General features: G+C 43.5%; 1 protein-coding gene across 3 annotated transcripts in view; it reads left to right on the top strand.

Moving 5' to 3' along the window:
* Positions 1–24117, top strand: part of LOC135221059 (sulfhydryl oxidase 2-like) — a 92509-nt gene that overhangs the window by 42930 nt on the left and 25462 nt on the right. The window lies entirely within an intron of this gene.

Genomic DNA, 24117 nt, shown 5'->3' with positions numbered 1-24117 from the left:
ATTATTTTTTACAACACTTGCACAAGTTGTTGCAGAAAATTTATCACACACACCTCATGACTTAGGCCATGTTACTTATGACAGAGCTGACTTGATGGAATATTTTTCTCATTTCTGCAATTTTTGCTCCTAGTATGTGCAATATTTGAACATGTGAGTAGTCTTTTGTTATTTATTTGGACTACGTTATTGTACATACTGTATTGTATTAAGGCTTTTTACTAGGATTTTTTAAGAGGTAAAGGGACATAAATTTGTCCAGTTAATTCTGTATTATCCAGATGCCTCAGGGCTTGAGGGGTGGCTGACACTTAGAAGTATATGGTGGATGCCTGAGAAGAATCAGTTTGCTTAGCAGGAGAAATATAGTTTTTGTTTTATGTTCTATTCTTACAAATCTTTATCATTGATTAATTTCATTCTCACTCATTATCATTTCTTCATGATATTTAACAAGATTTAGGTTAAGCATTAAAAAGTTTGCTCAAATCCAGTGTGAAATTTCATAAATAGCAACTCATATAGTAAACCAGGCTAACTGATGTAGAGTAAGCCTTGCCAGCCTTCTGCCAAATAACTACATACTCTTGCTTTTTATTTTGGTTAACCCTATTCATTACAATACCCAAAAGGATATGATAAATGATGAGCATTGGATTATGTTATATATATACATAGTACTATAAGTAATGAAATCACTGTTCTAATAACACAAGTTTTTCTACAAATGATTGATCATAAATAGGAGAATGATTTTAGGTGCGTCAATTTGAAATGATACAAAGAAGGATCCAACTGCTCATGCCTAGACCACTCCACCAGGTTCATGATGCAATGCAATTCAATCCTTGGTGTTATCCTCCATCAGAAGAAAGAGGGGAATAGAGGCACACTAGAATTATGATTAGTTGATTTGTATTGGACATTGTTTAGATGTAAAAACAGTGCTTTATTACAAACACAGTAATCATAAATGATGTGAATCACAATTTAGGAAGGACAAAGTAGATGAGCACAGGATAAGGAAGATGTAACTGCAAGATGTCCAATCCCAGAAAAAAGATGAGGAGTTGGCCAGATTTCCTGAATATTAGGCACTTTCATAAGTATAATAGATTTGCAGTGGATGATGAACCAAAGAGTGTATACTCATCAAGCATATGAGGTGAAATGTCAGAATCTTCAACCTCTGAGTCCTGAGCAGGATTAAATATATATTGTCATCTTGGTGGCCCTAAAATGAGTGGCAGTATTTTTTTAAATGAGCAAGTCACACATGGTGAATAAGAGAGTGTGAGATGCCTGATGGAGTGGCAGTATTTCATATTGGTGCACCTAGATATGTTCTATTGAGGTAATACTTTTTATGATTAATGGCATTGCATTAATAAACATGCAATTCAAAATAACAACTTAGAAAAATCATTCCCTAACCTAAGCTACCTTTGTACAATTCATCAACATTAATTGTTCTTGCAAGATATAATTATCTTAGAATGCATTAATCTGAGTTTAAATAATTCTTTCAGTTTGGTGTAAGTTAATTTGGGGAACTTCGCAGATCTGGTATGGTTTTTACTCAAAGTCACGAGAGTAATTCCTAAAACAGCGTAAGCCTTGTTTATAGGCAAGGACAATAAGTATTGATGATTTGTACAGATGACTATCTTTAGGCTATAGTGACTTCATGGTTTAAACTCTGTTATATGATGTGCTATTTGTTTTAATGATTACATTGATTTTTTTCAAACTTAGAAAGGTATTCCTAGGCTTTGTATCTCACAAGAATAGCTGTTTTAAAATTTCTATTTTTTACAGGGTTCCTTATAGATAATTACTGAAAATTTTCCTTTCTTATAAGTGCAGTATTATTGTGTAGAATTCATAGCTTTCTGTTGAGTTATAAACAGTATTAAAAAATTCAAACAATATTGGACTATATGGCAGGCACAAAGTTGCAGTATAGAACAGTACCTGTGCATTGTTGTAAATTGAACTTTCCAATAATTTATGATAGCTGCACCTATAAGAAAGCTTTTCTTCAGATAAAGTATAAAAAAATTGTATGATACTGCAATCTTTCATATCAGTATTTATGTACAGTAATATAATTTATACTTCCTCATCTCTACACTACATGCATGGATGAAAGATAGATAGGCAGCGTAGTTTGAAGAAAGTTAGGACTAGCTGACTGAGCATTTAAGTTTGTGTTGAGTGAATTTGTAGCATATTTTACCAAGATCTTATTTATCATGGGTATAGTTGATTGAAACTTTCAGGTAGCTTTAACTTTGATAATTGAGACTAATTTCTTTGTTAGAATGAGATTCAAATAGATTCTTACTTATGCCAGCTGTTTAGTTCTAAGTTAAATTAATGTCCAGTAGTAACAGATTAACTGTTCTGTTGATGCTGTTCATGTTACATGTTATGTCATTTTCTTTTAATGAATTGTCAACGAATTATTAGAGGTATCCATGGGTCTTTGGCCTCACACTTTATTCAGCAAAAACTGTTGTTGTGCAACAAGAAGTACATATGAAAAAAAAATTTTACCTGCACGTTGAATTGATTAAGAATTTGACATTTTTGGGTGATATAGTTCTGTTTTATACATTCAACTTCCCTGCCAGATATATACTTAGCTATAGACTCCGTCGTCTCCGACAGAATTTCAAATTTCGCGGCACACGCTACAGGTAGTCAGGTGATCTACCGTCCCCTGCCCCTCGGTGGCAGGACTAGGAACCATCCCCCCGTTTTCTAATCAGAATTCTTCTGTCGCCCGGACCATCAACATTGTTGGTTGGTTCCTCTCGATTGGTTTTTGTACATGGAACTTACCCAGCAGATATATACTTAGCTATAAGACTCCGTCGTCCCCGACAGAAATTCGAATTTCGCGGCACACGCTGCAGGTAGGTCAGGTGATCTACCGCCCCTGCCGCTGGGTGGCAGGAATAGGAACGATTACCGTTCTAGAACCAGATTTTCTCTGTCGCGGTAGTGTCAACATACGTTGTTGCTACCTCCTGACTTGATTTTCGTTTTTTCATCGCCATCGACCTTCTGGGCTGTCTTTTGCAGGGAAGTACTGGGTCTTTGGTTTGGCATACGCTTTTATTAACTTTTTAATGAATTTGGCTTCGAAATTTCGAAGAATATATTACGTGAAACTACCGAATTTTTCGGTAGACACTTATATTTTGCAATAAGGGAAATATTGATTTTTTTTTCACTAATACGTGTATAAGTGTTAGAACTTGATGAAGGAAATATAAGATCTAACTTCCTACTTTAGGAAGTCAGAAAGCATATAACTAGATACGCTTCCTTTAGAAGCTTTAAGAGCTCTCGTACTAACGAGCAGTTAGAGTATTGACAATTCTAGTAGTTGTTGCATCCTCATCACCTTCTTACTCCAGAATCTATACAAATTCATATGTGCAAATTTGAAGATAAATGGATGGAGCTCAAAAGGCGAGCTCTAAAAAGGTAAGAAGTGAATATAGTGTTCCCAGTGCAGTGGAGGTGCGTCTGATCGGCTCCGTAGCGCTCCAGGCCTAGACCTCTTCCAAACTCCCAGACCCAGTGGAGGAGGAAAGTCGACAGCCGCAGGAAGGTTAGGGAGAACCCCCACCGGTCAGGCGTCCCCTCGGCAGGTTCTGTAGAACGTCCCAGACTGCCAAGGATAGCCATTGATAAGGCATCCTTTAAAAAGTGCGTCTCTTCATCTTACATCCGAAAAGACGAAGAATGTATGTTTGGAGTTTCGATGATCTAGCGCGTTCTCTGAAAACTAAGAAGAACAACTGAGCAAGAGCCAGCCGCGTTCCAGCAAGCTAGCGTGAGCTATGTTCCTATAGCCAGCAGCGAGGCGCGTTCCAGCTAACAACTAGCGCGAACCGCGTTCCTACAACCAAAACGCGAGCCGCATTCTAGAAAAACTTTTTCTTGGCGCAAGGCGCCTTCAAAGAGACGAAGCGCCAGCTTGGCGCAAAATTGCGCCAGAAAAACAGACGGCTAGAGCAAGGACCTTATAGTAGAGTGGCAATCAGAACTATCCTTCCATTGAACGTTTCCGGGCAAAGCTCTTTCTTTTAAAAGGGGTTTTCTAGTTAGGCGCTCGGAAAACTGTCAGGGCGCACTGGGACCTTCCAGCGCAAGCATGAACGTTCCAGGAGGGCGAGTCTCCTCCTCTAGCGGGTGCCGGAACATTCCAGGCCAGGCTCGGAACATTGTCCAGGCGCTAGGTTTGCAAGGATCCTGGCAGGCCCCAGAATATCCTTTCTCTTATCTGCCCTCGGCAGGGGAAAGAAGGTATTAGAGCTATTCTGCGTGTTGAGGAATACGATACGGCGCAAATCGATAAGCCCACATACCGTAGTTTACTTCTTTGCCCTGAAGCAAAGCTCAATTACCAGTTTATCCCGTCCAGGAATTTCCTAGGAATGGACTAACGCTTTAAAGGGATTGTTAAGAGCAACACCTACTTAGCTTCGATAGTTATGGAAGTCGTTGTTTTCGCTTAGAATGCATTGCGTTAAGAACCTTCCGTCTGAAAGTTCTCGTTAATAATTGTTTAATTAAGATTCCTTTGATTTAAATGGAGTAGCTGGCCAACTTCTGAAGAGTAAGGCCAGTCCGGCTAACGAGACTGCTATCGCGTTAGACACCAACGCAGTATCATTGTACGTTGTCGGTCATGGAGTAGTCGGTAACCATGTCTCTCGTCTCCTTGGCGGGAATGGAATGAATAACCGTGTCTCTCCCCTACATCGTGGTTTTAGCCCTCGGAGTTGAGGGGATAGTTTAAGCAAACATAAAATAAAATATTGTCTGGCCTTTTGCTAAGAAAGCTTGTCAATAAAGGAAAGAATATTTACAATCATTTCAAGTAGCTGTTTTACCGTAAGGTAACATTTTTAAAGGGATTGCTAACACGCAGGACGGAACTCGTTTATTGTATTAATGCTCTCATGCTTACGAAAGCATGGCTTATTAGGATGAATTTGTAAGTAGAGAATTTCACTTTAACGACTACAGGGTAACAAAAATGGGGTTTTACCCCAAAAGTCCCCCCCCCCCCCCTTTATGCAACATTACCGAGGTTAACTACCAGAATTTCCGTTAGTTCCTTAAAACAAATGGTTTCCTAGATTAAGTGCTGTTTAACCACAATGGTGAACAGTATTTATAAAGGATGCTTAATACGGCAGAGCGCGGCGATTATATCTTCTTTCTCCTCATCCTTTCCCGAGAAACTCACAAAACCCTTTGTTTTTAAATTCGGATATTGGCTCAATAGAAAGCTTGGGTGAGTCGGGATAGGGAAATGTTCCTCTTAGTGGCCAGAAGTTGTTTCCTGAATGAACTATACTACGTATAAATAAAAGTTTTTTCCCACTAAGAACGGAATTAAAATGTGAAGGCGATGTCGGGTACCATAAAGGCATAGGATTTGTTTATTGGCACATAACCTAAACAAAAGAACATAGAAAAGGAAGCGCCAGCTTGGCGCAAATTTGGCCAGCCAAGAACGCCTGCCGCCGCCAAAGAAGCACCTGTGCCGCCAGCCTAAAGCACCATCCAAGATTTTTTCTCGTTTTAAGCGAAGGTTATTAACCTAAAGAGTCCCAGTGCCTCTCCGGAACAAGCAGGCTCGCGGGGTAAACGGCAAAGATTCGTTGTCCTGAATTTTCGGTTACCCCAATTTGAATCGAAAAGGGGTCGCTTACAAGGAATGATGAACATGATTTTATTTTTTCAATCCACGTTAAGGCCAATTCCACGACACTCTCATATCGCAACAAGAGCATCGAGAATCTTTTTTTTTCGCCCCCGCCCTGTTCCGCCGTTAAAAAAAGAGAACCTAATTTGGGAACAGACACGGACGTAACTATCCTTAAGAGGATTCGATGCCAAGATTTTGCATGTCCGTGAGAACCTTCCCTCGATCGAAGTATAATAACTGGTTAACGTATGTGTAACATTTTATTGCAAAAGAGTTGTGAGAAACCTGCCCGGAAAGTTTTGTTCTCAAAATAGAAATCTCCTTTGTTAAGGTAGAAAAGACGAACATGGCTTCCTTTAGGACTGCTTCTTTTTTCTCCTCGAACCAAGAGGGGTAGCAATATAAAGGACATCTTTAAATTTTAAAGAATGGGGTGGATAAAACACTTTAGCCTTTTTTCCCCTAGTTGATAAATTCTTAACAGATATTGTTTAAAGATAATTGGGCGTCAAAGGAAGAGAGGATGTATGTCCTCATTTTGGCCTTAGAGAGGTTGGATTCACCAAGAAGTCCACGTTTTCTTCTCACGCAATGTTTCGTAAGGCTTTTCCAAAGAGTATCTGGATACTTCTATTCAGAAATCTATTCTTATTAAATAGACCTATAAAAAACCCTCCTCCACCTCTGAGATCTTGATCCGCGTGGCAGACTGACCAGAAGTGGACATGAATGGAGAGGTTTTTTCAAGTAAATGACAAATAGTCCATGGCTAAGACATAGAATTGCCTGCATCATCGTGCTAGAATGGAATGAGGAAAACTGTCCTCTTCCGATACCTCTGTTGAACCCACATAAGCGAGGTTTTTTATTTTCTTCACTTTTCAGAGGGAAGAATCACCTATTGTAGTAATCTGCTATCAAAAAGAACGCAGTCGTAAAAAAGGCCATTACTCCTGTCTCTACAAGGGGGTGGGAATTAGAGATAACAGAGGATTAAGATCTTCGGGATCTTCTACGATACCGCCAATAAATCGTCCAAGGAGTAAGGATTATCAATTGTACTTCCGAAATGGGATTTTTTTTTTTTTTTTTTTTTTTTTTTTTTTTTTTTTGTGGCCACAGATTCAGGTTTCCGACAAATGGAACTGCTCCTCATCAAACTTCCTTTGGAGGAAAGTTTATGAAGGGAATTCTTTGTTTCTCGTTAGCCCTAAACGACCAAGAAAGACAAGGGTAATTTTTTGTGCATTGGAAATCTCCGCATCAGAGTTCAATGGAGGACTCGGCAATGAGTTTCTTGCCAGCATAAGTATGTTAATGGCAAAAATAAATAAATCCCTCTTGTCCTGACGCAACGCTTTCAGATAGAAGTTTAGTTTGCCCAGGCAGGGTACTTACATTTTCATCTACCAGAAGAAGAGATGGTTTAAACGTTTGCCTTACAGAGTCGTTCGGGGTGCGATTGAGGGCTCAAAAACAATGCTTCCCAGAAGGTAAAGTTCAGAAGGATACCAATAAATCTAGAATCAGGGTTCCCGCCCAATTTCAGCTCGAGTCTCTCCCTTCGACTTCCAGACTCCCTTCCCTTCCTTCGGGCAAGGATTGGTAAAGGGAATTCTGCAACGAGGAACCCTCATCAACAGGTGTAAGAAGGATTCTCGTTAGCAAAAGAAGGGTTGTCACAAAGGAATCCTCCTCGGCAGGAAGACACTTCTCTCTCGTATTTGTTAGATATCCTGTCGTCTTCTCTGCGGGTGTAGCCTGACTAAAATCAACCATCCCCTTTGCCAGGGGGCCCCAAAAGCTTCAAACAGGGGAAGAATTTCTTCCACCCTTCTTCCAGTCTCCTGATAAACTATTGGGGGTTGGTTGTTCAGGACTCTCGGACAATGTTAGCGGCCCCCAGCCAAGGCGCCAAATGCCAATACAAGGCGGAAAAAACGCCAGGGAGGCGGACAGTTCCAAGGAACTCTGTCATGGTCGGAATACTGAGAAGGAGGGGCCGCCTCCAACCTGGCGGCCAAAAATTTTGGTTGCCAGAGGAGCGAACAAATCGGACGATATAAGAGTGTCCCTGTAGTTGGTGGACATCGCCAGACATCCTAGAGACTCTTCCAAGCTCGAAGCTCCCAGCCAAGCAGTGTGGTTAGGCCCCAAGCCAGGCCAAGGGCCGAGGCGCCAGCCAATAGGCCTTTAGGAAGTCAAGCCAGGCTCTAGGAGCCAGCCCAGGCTCTTAAGGATCCAACCCCAGAGGCTCTAGGAGCCGCAGCCAAGCTCTAGAAGCCAGCCAGGCTTAGGAGGCCAGCCAGGCTCTACGGAGCCAGGCCAGGGCCCTCGTAGGGAGCCAGCCAGGCCTCTAGGAGCCAACCAGGTCTCTAGGAGTCCAGCCAGGCTCCTAGGAATGCCAGCCAGGCTCATATAAGCCATCCAGGCGCTCTAGGAGGCCAAGCCAGGTCTAGGAGCCACAGGCGCTAGAAGCCAGCCAGGCTCTAAAGAAGCCAGCCAGGCGCCATCCAGGTGCCAGGCTCCTTCAAGGCTAGGCTCCAGTCAGGATTGGGAGGATCCATCCAGACGCAAGGCTCCTTCCAGTAAAGAGAAACCTAAAGCCTCTGTCATGTAAGAGGGCTAGTCCCCATTGATATGATACGGTAAGGCTCTGCCATGTAAGTGGGTCAGCCCCCATTGGCACGATCCGAGAAGCTCTGTCGTGTAAGCGGGCTAGCCCCCATTGACATGATCCAGATGGGTTTGTCAGTCATAGGTCCCTACCTCGCTGAAACTCTTGAGGCACGCAGACTCATAGACAGTAATCATGAAGTCTTCTGCCAGGCTCCAGGTGCCTTCCAGGCGCAAGGCACCAGCCAGACGCAAGGCACCAGCCAGGCGCAAGGCGCTAGCCAGGAAGGAGGAGCCAATCAGGCACCAGCCAGGCGCGAGGCGCCATCCAGGCGCAAGGCAAGGCCATCCAGGCGCGAGGCTCCAGCCAGGCTCTAGGCGCCATTCAGGCGCAAGGCTCCAGCCAGGCGCGAGGCGCTAGGCAGGCGCTAGGCGCCTGCCAGGCACGAAGCGCTAGCCAGGCTCCAGGCTTCACCCAGAAGAGATCTATATCAAAGAACGCCCTGGCCTTCTTTGAGACATTGTGATCTCATAAGCACTTGATAAGTGCATTGATGATTCCTTCAAACAGCTGAGAATTAAAAGCGCATGAAGTGCGAGCTTTTCCGAATTCTTGTTCTTTCCCATAACAATATGTCATAAGACATATTAGCTGTCACATACGGGAGATGCACTCTGTGTTGTTACTTCCCATTATCCGAAGGATGTCAAGATAACCTTCGAGGGATCCTTCTCTCTTGGTTGATACGTGTCTGCGGATACATTGCTGGGATAGGGTAGCAGATACTGATCCTTAACTAGTGAGTTAAATTTTATTTAACGTCGTGTTTTTTCTTTGGGTTTGGGTTTTGAAGGAGTTTGTAGATAACTCTTTTCAACTTAAGCACTAACCCTCGTGTTAGGATCAGGTTGATCGGGAGTCGGTGTTGTGCTCCTTAATTATGCCACTAGGCTATAGCATATTGTCATGTAAGAGGCTCTGTCGAGTAAATGGATAAGACCCCATCGACAGACCCACAAGAACTCTTAGCCATAGGTCACATCCTCGCTGAAGCTCTTGAGGCGAAGCAGATTCCTAGGCATTAGCCATGGAGTCTTCCGCCTGATCAGTAGGAACCAAGGTTTTATTTATTTATTACCTACAACGTATGTTGTTTACCTGTCCTATTCAGTAAATAGTTGTCTCTTTCCCACCACCAAGGGTGTCAATCAGCTAAGTATATATCTGCTGGGTAGTTCCATGTACAAAAAATGATATTGTTAAGATACAATAAAGTTTTGTACAATCTTGTTACCTGGCAGATATATACGATTGATGCCCACCAACCTCCCCTCAGGAGACAGGTGGAAGAGAAAATCTGGTTCTAGAACGGTAATCGTTCCTATTCCTGCCACCCAGCGCAGGGGCGGTAGATCACCTGACCTACCTGCAGCGTGTGCCGCGAATTCGAATTTCTGTCGGGGACGACGGGAGTCTATAGCTAAGTATATATCTGCCAGGTAAGTATGTACAAACTTTATTGTATCTTAACAATATCATTTTTCTTTTTTCACCGGCAATTGATCTTCTTGAACCGACTTTTGGTGACGTATCTGGATTGTTGGATTGGCATACGCTTTTGTGGACTGTTTTGTGGACTTGATTTTGGAATTTTCTTAATAATGTCTGACTCTGGTATGGTTGTGAGACGTTGTGTTGATGTAGGCTGTAAGGTGAGGTTGCCTCGAAAGCTTCGGTAGACCCTCACACGGTATGCAATGCAAGAGGGTGTCAGGGAGTATGAATGTTCTTTTACTAATACTTGTAAGGAATGTGGAACTTGAGTGAGAACAAATGGAGAATCTAACTATTATTTAAAAAAGTTAAAAAGAAAGAGAAAGAGTGAGGAAGGCTTTCTCATAGAAGTTTTTAAGTAGTTCTAGATCTGAACTAATTCCAAGCTTGGGATCTTCCCCAAGGGTAAGTATTGCTACTTCTCCTTCCATTGCAGCCCCTTCTCCTATTGCAGAAACTGTAGATCCAGCAAAAGAAACTTGCGGATCTAAAAGCAGCCTTCAAGTTGATGGAAAACAAAATGGCTGCCATACAAGGTAAGGCTAGTGATTTTTCATGGACAGTGATATGAGTGTCCCCAGTGTATTGGGGAGGGGGCATCTGGTCGGCTCAGCAACGCTCCTAGGTCTAGACCTCTTGCCAAGCCTCACATGCCCAGAGGAGAAGGAATGTCGAAAGCCGAAAGGAGGTTGTGGAGAATCCCACCGATCAGGTGTCCCTTCGGCGGTTTCTGTGACACCCAGACTGCCAAGGACCGCTATTGTAAAAGCGTCCTACGTGTGTTTCTCGTCGTCGGGATCTTCATCACCGAGACGTGATTGGAGAGATTCAGATCGATCTCGGCCTCTCAAGAGGAGTTGGAAGGCTCCGAATATTGACTCGAGCCCTGAAAACTTCCCTGAGGAGTCTCCATCGGGAGTGAAGAAGGCAAACAGCATTCTTTTCAACTAGATGAGAAGGATGCAGGAGGTGGAGCTATGGACTCCTCCCCTCCTCCTCCCCTCCTCCCGAAGAGGATAAAGAGGAGGCTACAAAGAGGTTCATGATGGCGATGCAGGAACAGATTTCGTCGTTTGTAGGAGTCCTGTCAAGGAGCCTCCTAGAAGGAAAGACACTTCCCTTCCTATTAAAAGATCCTCCAGGCGTATGGAGGTATCTGCCTCCAGGATCGATACTCCTACTCAGAGGTGGAGGTTTCCCGGTACGAATCCTGGATGAAACGCTCAGACGTCTGGCAACCGGCCAGGAGTGAGGATCACCCAGGAGGCAGGAGCCAGAGCCAGGAGTGAGGAGTCAACCAGGAGGCAGGAGCCCAGAGCCAGGAGTGTAGAGGCATCCAGGCAAGAGGCAGGAGCCAGGAGGCAAGAGGCAGGAGGCAAGAGCAGGAGGCAGGAGCCAAGGGCCAGAGCAGGAGCCAGGAGCCAAGAGCAGGAGTCAGGAGTCAGGAGGCAGGAGCCAGGAGAGTCTGGAGTCAGGAGGCAGGAGTCCGGAGTCAGGGGGAAGGCAGGAGTCAGGAGTCAGAGGCAGGAGTCAGGAGCCAGGAGGCAGGAGTCAGGAGCAAGAGTCAAGAGCCCAGGAGGCAAGAGTCGGGGGACTCGTTCCTGAGGTTATGACTCTTCTCCAAATAGGAGCTCCTCTCCTTCAGAACATAGGAGGTCTTGGAAGGACTCTCCCTCCAAACGTGAACTTTCTCCTTCGTCTGATCGAGGTTAGACGAGTTGTCTGATGACGAACCTCTGCTAATGAGGGACTTTCTAGTTATAAAGTCTTAGCCTCATTACTACTTCAAGAGTTTTGGAGATTCTCTTAGTCCGGCGGCTCCTCCTTCTCCTCGTTCGCTCTTTTTTCGAGCTCAGCTACGGCAAAATCGTCGGCCTTTTTAAAAATGAAGCCTGCGATATCTATGAAGAAGGCACTCCATTCTTTAGATTCTTGGATGGACAAGAAGAAGGAGTTAGGAAAGACGGTATTCTGCATGCCATCCTTCCAGATTGCACGGGAAGAGAGGTATTTGGTATGGGACAGGAGAGACTATGGGTCTTTTCTCTACCTGCCTCTGCAGATGCCGACTTTTCCAATTTAGTGGAGGCCTCTAGACGTCACTCCTTAGGAATCTGGTCAGAGCGACGTGGAGCACTTCAGAGTTGAACCACTTTCTAAAGGGACTTTTTGTCACTTTAGAGGTGTTCAATTTTCTGGATTGGTCACTCGGAGTTCTGGCCAACAAATCTAAGGATCCGGAGTTTCTGAAAAAACCCAGAAATTCTCCATAGCGTCCCTGTCCTGCATGGACAAGGCAGTACAGGACGTTCGGGTGAAGTGGCTTCCCCTTTTTGGTGTCTGGTCTCCTGAAAAAGAGATCAGTTTATGGATCCCTATTATCGAAAGGGGTTTCTCCTCCGAGCCAGAGGACTGCCTTACTGTTCGCTCCTCTATCAGATCATCTGTTTCCATTCAGTTTAGTGAAGGATATATCTCGCTCGCTAACTGAGAAGGCGACACAAGACCTACTAACGCAAAGAAACGTCCAAGAAAGGACGCCCTGTAGTGTCGACGGTTAAGAAAGGAATCTCGTCCTCCATCAGCAGCCCTTTCGTGAGGTGCAGCGGCTCGTCCCCTGCCAGAAAGAAGAGCTCTGAAAAGAGAGGAAGGTCTTCATTTAGACCCTTCAAGAAATCAAAGTGACTTGTGCTCCTCCAAGCACCAGTGGGCGCCAGACTCCTGAACTTTGCAGGAGTATGGGAAAAAAAAAAAAGGGGAGCCGACCCTTGGTCAGTGTCGGTCCTGAAGAAGGGATATGTAATCCCCTTTGACGACAGCCCGCCCCTAACATCTACGCCTCGGGAACTGTCAGCGAGGTACAGAGACCCGTTAATGAGAAAGACTCTCCTTCAAATGGTGGAGCAAATGTGGGAAAAAGAGGCCATCGAACTTGTGCAGGATCCACACTCCCCGGGATTTTACAATCGCCTTTTTCTAGTACCAAAGGCATCGGGGGGGTGGAGGCCAGTTCTGGACGTAAGCGCTCTGAATCGCTTCGTACAGAAAAAGAAGTTTCGCATGGAAACGTCCGCCTCTGTAATGTCGGCTCTTCGTCCAGGAGATTGGATGGTCTCTCTGGACCTGCAAGACGCATATTTCCACGTTCCCATTCACCATTTGTCAAAGAAATATCTTCGCTTTGTAATAGGAGACTTAAGATCTTTCAGTTCAGGGCTCTGTGCTTCGGTCTGTCTACAGCCCCACAAGTATTCACCAACCTGATGGCGAATGTAGCAAGATGGCTTCACCTAGAGGGGATAAACATCTCCCTCTACTTGGACGACTGGCTGATCAGGGCCAAGTCGAAGATTCAGTGCTTGGAGGACTTAGAAGTAACAAGGAACATGATAGATTCGCTAGGGTTGCTCGTCACCTCGAGAAGTCACAACTGATCCCCAGCCAGAACTTGGTTCCCTCAATCTGGGGATTCAGATGGATTCTCGGGTTTTCGGGTATAATCCTTCGCGAGAAAGAATCGCTCGAGGTTTGTCGAGAATCTCGAGCTTCTTAGAGAGAAAGAACAGCTCAGCGAGGGATTACCTGAGCCTTTTAGGGACCCTGTCCTCATTGGTGAAAGTTCTTCTCTAGGGAGACTTCACCTTCGCCCTCTTCAGTTTTTCCTCAAAGAGGTGTGGAGTTGGAAGACGGGTCAACTCTCGGACATCTTCCAACTCCACAAGATGTAAAAGATCATCTGAAGTGGTGGATCCCTCCACTTCAAAAGAACGAAGGCGTATCGCTTGCTCTGCAGAACCCAGACAAGTGTTATTTACCGACGCTTCGGAGTCGGGATGGGGAGCGACGCTAGGAGCAAGGGAGGTGTCAGGCACCTGGACAAGGAACAGGTGTCCTGGCACATCAATTGCAAGGAACTTGTGGCCATACACCTAGCCTTAAAGTTCTTCGAAGAGATAGTCCAAGTACGGTGGTGATACAGATAAACTCGGACAACACCACGGCTCTGGCTTACATACGCAAGCAAGGAGGGCGGCACGCACTCTTTCTCCCTCTATCAGTTGACAAGAAACCTGTTAACCCTGGTCACTGGAAGAAAGAGGCATATCCTCTCCTACCAAGGTTTGTTCAAGGGATCAAGAATGTGAGAGCGGACAGACTGAGCAGGAGAAATCAGGTCCTTCCCACAGAATGGACTCTACACGAAGAAGTGTGTCGAAGTCTTTGGTCCCTGTGGGGGAGACCTCACATAGACCTGTTTGCGACGTTCCTCTCCAAAAGAATAGAGATCTTTTGCTCTCTAGTGGAAGATCCGAGAGCCTTCGCAATAGACGCGTTTCTCATGGATTGGTCGGGTGTGGACGCATACGCCTTTCCCCCGTTCAAATCCTGGGGGAAGTGCTCAGGAAGTTCGTAGCTTCGAAGAGCACGAAGTTGACACTCATAGCCCCATTTTGGCCAGCCCAGGAATGGTTCACGGAGGTACTGGAGTGGATAGTGGACTTCCCCAGATCGCTTCCAAACAGACACGATCTACTCAGACAACCCCACTTTGAGAGGTTTGTTTCATCACAACCTCCCAGGTCTCGCTCTGACTGCCTTTCGACTATCGAAAGACTTGTCAGAGCGAGAGGCTTTTCTCGCAAGGCTGCGGGCTCTATCGCTAGAGCCCGCAGAGCTTCGACGAGAAGAGTATACCAGTCAAAGTGGGAAGTCTTTAGGAGGTGGTGTAAGGGTCAGAAGCTGTCCTCCTCCAGTACCTCTATAGTGAATATTGCCGATTTCCTCCTCTTTCTGAGAGAGGAATCACACCTATCTGTCTCGACAATAAAAGGATACAGAAGCATGCTGTCTTCAGTATTCAGGAATCGAGGCCTGGACATTGCTAACGACAAAGATCTACACGATCTTTTGAGACTTCGAAAGCAGCTACTCCTAGAACACCTAGTTGGAATCTAGACGTGGTCCTGAAATTCCTTTCATCGGATAAATTCGAGCCTTTACATCTGGCGTCCTTCCGCGACGTCACTAGGAAATGCTTGTTCCTGGTGGCTCTCGCTACAGCCAAGCCAGGACGAGCGAATTACACGCTCTGGATTCCCACGGTGGGGTTCAAAAGGAAGATGCTGCCATCTGTTTCATTTAAATTCCACAGACAATGTTTTCCTGGCAAAAGAACGAAAACCCGTCAAACTTGGTCCCCCAGAAGTTTTGAGGTAAAAGGCCTATCTAACCTGGTAGGCAGAGAGATAGAGAGATCTCTCTGTCCAGTGAGAGCTCTTAAATACTATTTAGAGAGGAAGAGACAGATGGGAGCTTGTCAACAAGGTCTTTGGTGTGCGGTGAAGAACCCCAAAAGACTCATGTCCAAGAACGCCTTGGCTTTCTTTGTGAGAAGCGTTATTACGGACGCTCACAAGAACTGCTCGGAGGAATCCTTCGGTCTTCTAAAGGTCAAGACTCATGAAGTGAGGGCAGTAGCAACGTCCTTGGCGTTCCAATAGAATATGTCTCTAAAGAATATCATTGAGACTACATATTGGAGGTGCAATTCAGTGTTTGCATCTCATTATCTGAAGGATGTGAGAGTGACCTATGAGAAGTGCTTCTCGCTAGGTCCTTTTGTATCAGCAGATACAGTACTGGGTCTTGGAGCAAAGACTGATCCTTAATTTTGTGTTTTTATCATACATAAACCCTCTTGTCAGATATGTGCTTGGTTTTCTATTAGCAAGCTCACTACTGTCGCACGGGAGCAGAGTGTCATTGCTGGTAGGGATCAAGGGTATGTATGACTAGTAGGGGAGTACAAAATTTTTTTTTGTATATTTTGTAATGAAAGTGTAATTATGTTTCGAGTTTTTGGTTGTTTGTAAGGAGTTTCGGGGATAACTCCTTACAATCTTAGAACTCATGGATGTTAGGATCAGGTGATCGGGATCGGTTTTGTGCTCCTTGAACAAGGTGTATTGTCATGTTAGTGGAATAGCACCCATGACAAAGGCCTTTAGGCTCTGCCGAGTAAGTGGATAAGAACCCCATTGGTCAGACCCAACAAGAAACTCTTTAGCCATAGATCAATATCTCGCTGAGGCTCTTGAGGCTAAGCAGACTCCAAGGCAGTAGCCGCGAAGTCTTCAGCCTAATAAGGTAGGAACCAAGGTTTATTAATACCTACAACATATGTTGTTTACCTGTCTATTTCAGTTGTTAGCTGTCTCTTACCCACCACCAATGGGTGCTAATCAGCTAAGTATATATCTGGCAGGGAAGTTGAATGTATAAAAATGATATTGTCATGTTACAATAAAGTTTTATACATACTTACCTGACAGATATATACGATTAATGGCCCACCCAGCCTCCCCGCAGGAGACAGGTGGAAGAGAAGAATTCTGATTAGAAAACGGGGATGGTTCCTAGTCCTGCCACCCAGGGCAGGGCGGTAGATCACCTGACCTACCTGTAGCGTGTGCCGCGAAATTTGAAATTCTGTCGGAGACGACGGAGTCTATAGCTAAGTATATATCTGTCAGGTAAGTATGTATAAAACTTTATTGTAACATGACAATATAATTTTTCTCTTCTAATTTGGTCTGGATGAAGAAATTAGTAAGGTGGCAGCAGTTATTTTATGCTGGACAGAAAAAGTTGGATTCAACACAATGCTCACAGTAATAAGATATCAGAATTTACAGTGTGTTATAGACAGATTTGTTAGCTTTCAGTTCTGGAATTTGGCAAATTCTGACACCAGAAAATATGACTGTAAATTGAAAAATACTGTTAGAAAAGAGGAAGTTGCCAAAGTGAATGACATAGAAGAAAGTGCCCAGGACCAAATTCTGTAGAAATGAAAGCCAGGGAAGGCTATGGTCTTCTTAAAGATAAGTGGTGGAAGTGCAAGGACATGAGGCATGCTAGTCAACATGTCTGGCATGCACACTGTGAAGATTAGTTAAAGAGCTGTAAAATTAAAAATAGTATTAGTCAAGATATCCTCATACATCTCATTTGGGATGTTTGCCCATCCCTTACATTACTTGGTGCAATCTTTAAAACTAGTAACTTATTTAAAAAGTTATTGTCCTAAAAATATCTTTAATCAAACTATTTTATTCCATAAATTAGCACATGAGGTTTGTGTAAGTGTTGAAATATGCTGGGTCCCTGCAAATATAGATATTGAAATAAATAAGGATACTAATAAAACAGCCAAAGCTGCAATTACCATGGCTAGATCAAATGTGGAATTCCTGTCAGTGATTTGTTCCCTTTTAAAACCCATCATCTGTAACAAAGGGAATAATAAAGCTGTCAGGAACAAACAAAAACAATTACACCAGATGACCAATTTAAAAATCTTAACTTTCAAAGGGCAGATCATAGGGGTTTTATTAGATCTTACATATCTTAACTCTAAAGATTAGATAATTGAATATAAACTGAAAATGTTGAAGATACTGACAAAGACTTCCAAGAATTTGTTTTTGACTCAGTATACTTGATATAATTTTTTTATTGGAAGTGGAACAATAAATAGATATCTTTGATTATAGGTTATACTATTTGTTGGATTAGTGTTCATCATTCCAAAAATATGCCATATTGAAGTCAGTTCCCATCTTCAAATTGGTGCCTCTTGTTTGGACCTTGGGTATATGATGACTAATCCATGTGACTTAGTCCTTTAATTCAGAGAATGCACTATGTACAACACTTGAATGAGGACCAGCAATGTACAGTACAGTATACTCAGTTCTTGCAGACAAATCCTTTAAACAATTTTTCGGAATTGTCATGTTCAATTTATCCAATTATCACGTTTTTGAGGAGTTGCATTTTATTAAATAAATTTAATACTACTAGTACATAATCAAGAACAAACCCTTTGGGTCAGTGCTAAGAGACTTGTGAATGTTAACTCAGCAGTCATGTTAAACTATTATATTATTAACAATAAATCACATTCAGATGTGACCATTATTATTGCAGTGATTAAGGATTATGTATATTAAGGCTTATTGTCATATATTGTCTTGTTTTATGTGATATTACGATTATTATTAATGTGCTGGTTATTTATTAGTGTTTGCGCATATCTTGAGTTAACCTGTAATGTAATCAATGTGAAATATCAGTTAAGGATAAATGAATGCTAATATATTATGTAACTGTAAAAATTTTTTGAAGTTAAATGTTTCAAGTTACGGCATGATTTGTAAATACACCACAGAAGATAAGAAAGCTATCTAGTGAAAGTTATAAGTGAGATATTACTTTAGGTGTTTAGGGTAATGTGTGGAGTAGTCCATTGTCAAGATTAGGTTACCTTATTAATTAACATGAAACCCAAGCATAGCTATTGAAGAACCAGTGTATTGTAAACTTTGAGCTAAGCCTACAAGCAAGTAACCATGTGGGTAATGGAAAGATTACCTGTTTTTTGTTGAACTCTTTAATTTATTAACTATAGCTATAGAAAACTTACATGAACAGTAATGAATTTTATCATGATTATAGTCAAGTTTAGTTTTAGAGATAAGCTGCAGAGATGCTGGAGAGTTTCTTATGTAATTCATGAATTGAGAGGTTTCTGCTTATTTTTAGTGACTGTTTTTTGGTTTTAGAGGTCTTCCAAATGTAATCAGTTAGCTAGTAATGACAGATGGTTATTTTGATAAGCAAATTCTACCAGTTATGTAACTATGTTTTGCATTATATATATGATTGTTTGAAGGCAATCTTTTAATCTGTTGACAGATGAGAATGAATGTTGTACGTAGTGATGATATTAGGGCAGACATGCAACACACTATGATATTTCTAGTTTATAGCTTTATATGATATTTATAGTTTATAGCTTTATGTACACTGTAGTTGTATGAATTTTAGCTAATGAGGAGTTGGGGTGGGGAGTTGGTGTCCAGTGTCAGTTTACTGTACAGCACTGAAGTCTCTGCATAAAGTAGTTAGCTTAATCACCTGTAGCTTACTTTAAGAAAGCAAGCTTCATTTCTGCATGCATTATCTGTTGATTTTCTCAAGTCTTCACTCATGCATTGCAGTTAGGAGCAGGAAGTTTTACGGCTTGATCAGTGATCTGAAGATTCATACATTTTCCTTTGTTTTGCTGTCCATATCCAGTGACTGCTTCACTTGTGAAGGTGTGCCCTACACCCTGTTTTGTTCATGAAACTTACCTGTCAGATATATATATGTATAGCTGTATTTTCTGAAGTCCGACAGAATTTAAAAAACTTCCGACACACGCAGTGGTCGGCCAGGTGGTTAGTACCCATTCCCGCCGCTGGGAGGCGGGTATCAGGAACCATTCCCATTTTCTATTCATAATTTTTCTGTCGCCGGTGCTGAAAACACCTGTTTTCAGTACCTCCGTCTTAGGATTTTGGAAACTTCATTGCCGCTAAGTATCCTAATTGTCTTTTGATTTATTTACTTGGATTTGTGGCTAGGCATACGCTATCTTAAATTGATTTGAATTTGATTCATTTTTGCATAAGATATCTGAATCTAGTTAGGCTAGTTTCAGAGTGGGTTGTCTGCAAAGATAGGGTGTGGCTACCGAAAGCTTCGGTAGATCCGCACTTGGTATGCACGAGGGGTATGGGTCTTGCTTCTTTGTTGAGATTTGTCATGTAAGGAGTGTGAGACTTTGTCTATTCCGTAAGGAAGACGTATGATTCGTATGTACGCAATTAATCAGTAAACATGTCTAATTCCGTAAGGAAAAAATATGATTCGTATGTACGCAATTAATCAGTAAACAACAGTCAGGGTAGTGAACCTGCTAACCTTCCTGTAGACTTTATTTTGCCTAACCCTATAGTATGGCCTACGGGTTATGAATATGTCTGCGAGAGGTGATCGCTCTCCTTCATTGTTGTGAAGAGTGCTACTTCTGTTATTGTTACTCCTAACCCTGTAATGTTGCCTTCGGGCCCTAAAACAGTGTCTGTAGAGGTTACTGCCCTTTCTCTTATACTCTTTCGATTCGTAACTTAGAATCGAAAGTGCTTGCTTTAGAGAGCAATAGTGAAGTGGCTAAGTGCAGTGACAGTGCCCCTTGTGTCGTGGAGGGTGCGTCAGATCGGCCTTATAACGCCTCTAGGTCTAGACCTCTGTCGGACTCCCAGGACCACAGGGAGAGGGCATGTCGAAAGCCGCAGGAGGGTTACGAGGAACCCCCACCGATCTGGCGTGCCTTCGGCAGTTTCTGATGAAATCCCCAGACTGCCAAAGTTCGTGCATGTGCACGAATCCTGAAGGATTGCTTCTCGTCCTCCGAGGCGTCCTCCCCGCGCAAGGGTTGGAGCTCTCGGAAGGACTCGCGCCCTCTAATGAAGCTTTAGAGAAGAGGACGCTTCACGTCCTCTCTCTCGTCAGGAGGGAACGTCAGATCCGCCCCATAACGCCTCTAGGCCTGGACCTCTGTCGGACTCCCATGACCAGGGAGAGGGCATGTCGAAAGCCGAAGGAGGGTTACGGGGAACCCACATCGATCTGGCGTCCCTTCGGTAGGACTCGCGCCCTCTAAATAGAAGCTTTATAGAAGAGGACGCTTCACGTCCCCTCTCTCTCTCTCGTTATGCGTTTCAGTGAGAAGTAAGAAGGCGAACGTCGCCTGATCACGTGTACGTCTTTCCACCGAGAAATATGAAAAAGAAGGCAGTTTCTCTCGCTTGTTTTGACGCCTGTCAGGAGCGTGACGCTTTTCTGCACGCTTCTTTTGACGCTCGGCTTGAACGGGACGCTCGGATGGACGCCAGGCGCGCGCCAGTGGACGCCGAGCGTCCTCGCCAGTAGGACGCCGAGAGCGCGCCAGGACGCCGAGCGTCCTCGCAAATGGACGCCGAGCGCGCGCCAGCGCACACCAGGTTTGTCTCCTGGCTGAACGTTTCTGTTGAACTCTTCAAGCTCTTGTTTAAGATTTGAGCCTCAAGAATGTGAAGTAAGCAGTGCTTCGGAGGAAGCTTAAAATGAACAGACAACTTCGTCTTCGAAACCCAGCAAGACCTCAGGTTTCGTGAATTCAAGAGGTCTCTGTCAATATTTTATTGCTTTTCGCAAAGGTGGATGGAGTTAAGAAAGCTCAAGGGAAGATCTCGTTTTCTCTACCGCAGTCAAGACTTTGCGATAAGGCAGTTACGGGTTATGTAAAGGCTCGACGTCTCGGCGACGTTCAGTAGGATTCTTGCAAAGGCATTCATCAAAAGGACGCTCTTCAGGACACCATCTACTTTTTGTCTCACCTGTTTTCTCGGAGTCAGACACTCGTGCGAGATCAGGCGACATATAGTAGCCCTGAGTTTCTTGTTGACGAAGTCGGTTGCGTTTATACACCCCCGATGATCGTGTAACATGAGACCAGGTTGGACTGTCAGGCATTCTTCCTTCGGGACTGAATCGCCTTTTTGCTCCTTGCTCCTTTCTCCTGGCACCAGAAGCTCGAGTCAGGAGTTGATTCGCTGACGACGTTGGGTTGCGTTGATACACCCCCAAGGTTTGCTTAGATTGAATCGCCCAGGCAGTCCAGACACTCATCCTTCAGCGAATAGTGCCTTATGGTCTTCAGGGTACAGCCTTGCTGTCCTTGATTCGTCTGACTGGTCAACTGGTCGGTCACCTGACTTTAGTACAGACGGACTGACTGTGCATGTCCAGATCGAAGCTTTCAATATGGAACTTAGACGTAGTCTAAAGTTCTTGATGTCAAAGCATTCGAACCTCTCCTACCTGTTAACTTCTTGCATGTGATCAGGAAGGCCTTCTTCTAACCACCCTAGATACGACAAAGAGGGTTAGTGAGATTTTAAGCCATCGTCACAAGTTTTGGCTTTAGAGAACACAAGGCGGTGTGCTCTCTAAGCCTTTCGTTGTGGCCTAAGAATGGAAACCCGTTTTGTCCTTGGGCCAGGAGCTTGGAAGCAAGGATGGCACAAGTTAGTGGGCAGGAGCCAGAGAGAGTCCTGTGCCCTGTCAGGTCTCTCAAGTTTTATCTACATAAAACTCAAGAAAGTCGAAGTCATTCGGGCAATCTGCTGTGTTCCGAAAAAGACCAGACTTGCCCATATCGAAGAACACCCTGGCTTTAGTGTTAAGGAGTTTCTTTCAAAAAATGCTCCTTCATTGTGTTTGCACAAAAGATTTGAAATCTTTTTATCTGAATGCCACGAGGTGAGGGCGCGGCCTCGAAAGCATTTCAACAGAGCATGGCACTCAGCAACATCCTGAGTACCATGTTTTAGCGAAGCAACTCTGTGTTCACTTCACACTCCCTGCGAGATGTGAAGATGGCATATGAGATCTGCTGCTCGCTAGGGCCATACGTGTCTGCAGACACAATCTTGGGGGCAAGAAGTACCACTCATCCTATCCTGTAGAAAATGGTTAGGAAGAGCTCTTAATTGAGTTGTTGAGTCGCCGACAACAGCGACTTCTTAACTCTTAAGACCTTAGTTAACACACTTAACTTTGGCTAGGTTGGTCGGTGGTGATATATATATTTATTTATATATATATTTATTTTACTTCTTAGCCCTCATGGTATGGTCAATATGGTCTAGTCACATTGTGGTCACGCCCCCGTTGACAGATCATCTGGAGTGCACCAGCTTTATAGGTCTCTACCTCGCTGGCAACTCTAGTAAAGCAGAAGCAGACTTGGGTGACAGTAATCACGAAGTCGGCTATGCTAACAGGTGGAACCAAGATGTAAATCATCTGCATGCATTTGTTTCCCAAAATCCTTCTATTCTGTCCCTTCCCACCTCCAACGGTGGGATTCAGCTATATATATATCTGACAGGTAAGTTTCATGAACAAAATGATATTGTTATGATACAATAAAGTTTGTTCATACTTACCTGGCAGATATATATAATCAAGTACCCACCCACCTCCCCTCAGGGGACAGTGGAAATAAAAATTATGAATAGAAAATGGGAATGGTTCCTGATACCCGCCTCCCAGCGGCGGGAATGGGTACTAACCACCTGGCCGACCACTGCGTGTGTCGGAAGTTTTTTAAATTCTGTCGGACTTCAGAAAATACAGCTATATATATCTGCCAGGTAAGTATGAACAAACTTTATTGTATCATAACAATATCATTTTATTTTACCATTCCGGTAATGTTTCGTAGTTAAACCTAAACATTTCTTGTCCATGTATGCAATTTTAAAGCAGGGTTGATTCAAAATACTTGAAGTACATGGTTAGCAAATTGCTAATCTTGTAAAAAATGCAGAAATTTTCTTAATTAATTTGTCTATCACTAAATACTGGTAGTGTCTTTATCTTGATTTTCTTGTTAAATCAAGGATTGCAACTAGTGTCCAGATAGGCTTTCAGAGGATTGAAGTAAAAAAATATAAAAACAGGTTTTTAAATGAATACTGTAATGGTAATTGTACTATCCTCAAAACTACTTCAGCTTTTTATCCATTGCATTAGGAGTAACTTAGTATTATTTGCTTTTGACATCATCCACATGAAGTAAAAGAAGGTAATTCAATGCTGCAAAGATCTTTCCATGGGTACTTAGCTCTTCAGGTATTATAGGTCATGGTCTACTTGTTATTTAGTGAGTCTAGTTGTAGGGAAGATCAAACCAGTTAGTAACAAAATGCACATAACCTCCTAATCATTATTCTATAGAAAATAGTACTTGATTTTCTGAGAAACAAGCATACATAATTTTCTTTCATTGGAAACAGTTCAACCAAGATTTAATGAGCAATTCCTATACGTGAGCGCCTCAGTGGCGTGGTCAGTTTGGTCTTGGCCTGCCACCTCAGTGGCCGCGAGTTTGATTCTCTGGCATTCCATTGAGGGGTCAGAGATGTGTATTTCTGGTTATAGAAGTTCACTCTCAATGTGGTTCGGAAGTCATGTAAAGCCATTGGTCCCGTTGCTGAATAACCACTGGTTCCATGCACCATATCAACACCATACAAAAACATATGTAACTTAAAGCAGTCCAGGGTGTTTCAAGTACAATTTACTTGCTCCATATCACTGCAACTACTAGTTTGTAGTAGTTTTGGGAATAATTCCTGTGGTACTGGCACCAGCCTCAGTAGGCTTCCTACCTAGGTCTTCAGTACTGCTACTCCCATCACCTAGCACGTGGTTGCACCCATCACCCGGGGTTCTTCAGACCAGGTGTACCAGTATTGGCTTTGGTGAG

The sequence above is a fragment of the Macrobrachium nipponense genome, chromosome 2, assembly GCF_015104395.2.
Source record: "Macrobrachium nipponense isolate FS-2020 chromosome 2, ASM1510439v2, whole genome shotgun sequence".
NCBI lineage: Eukaryota > Metazoa > Arthropoda > Malacostraca > Decapoda > Palaemonidae > Macrobrachium > Macrobrachium nipponense.
The sequence above is the reverse complement of the archived record's forward strand: the minus strand, read 5'-3'. Positions and strand labels throughout refer to the sequence as shown.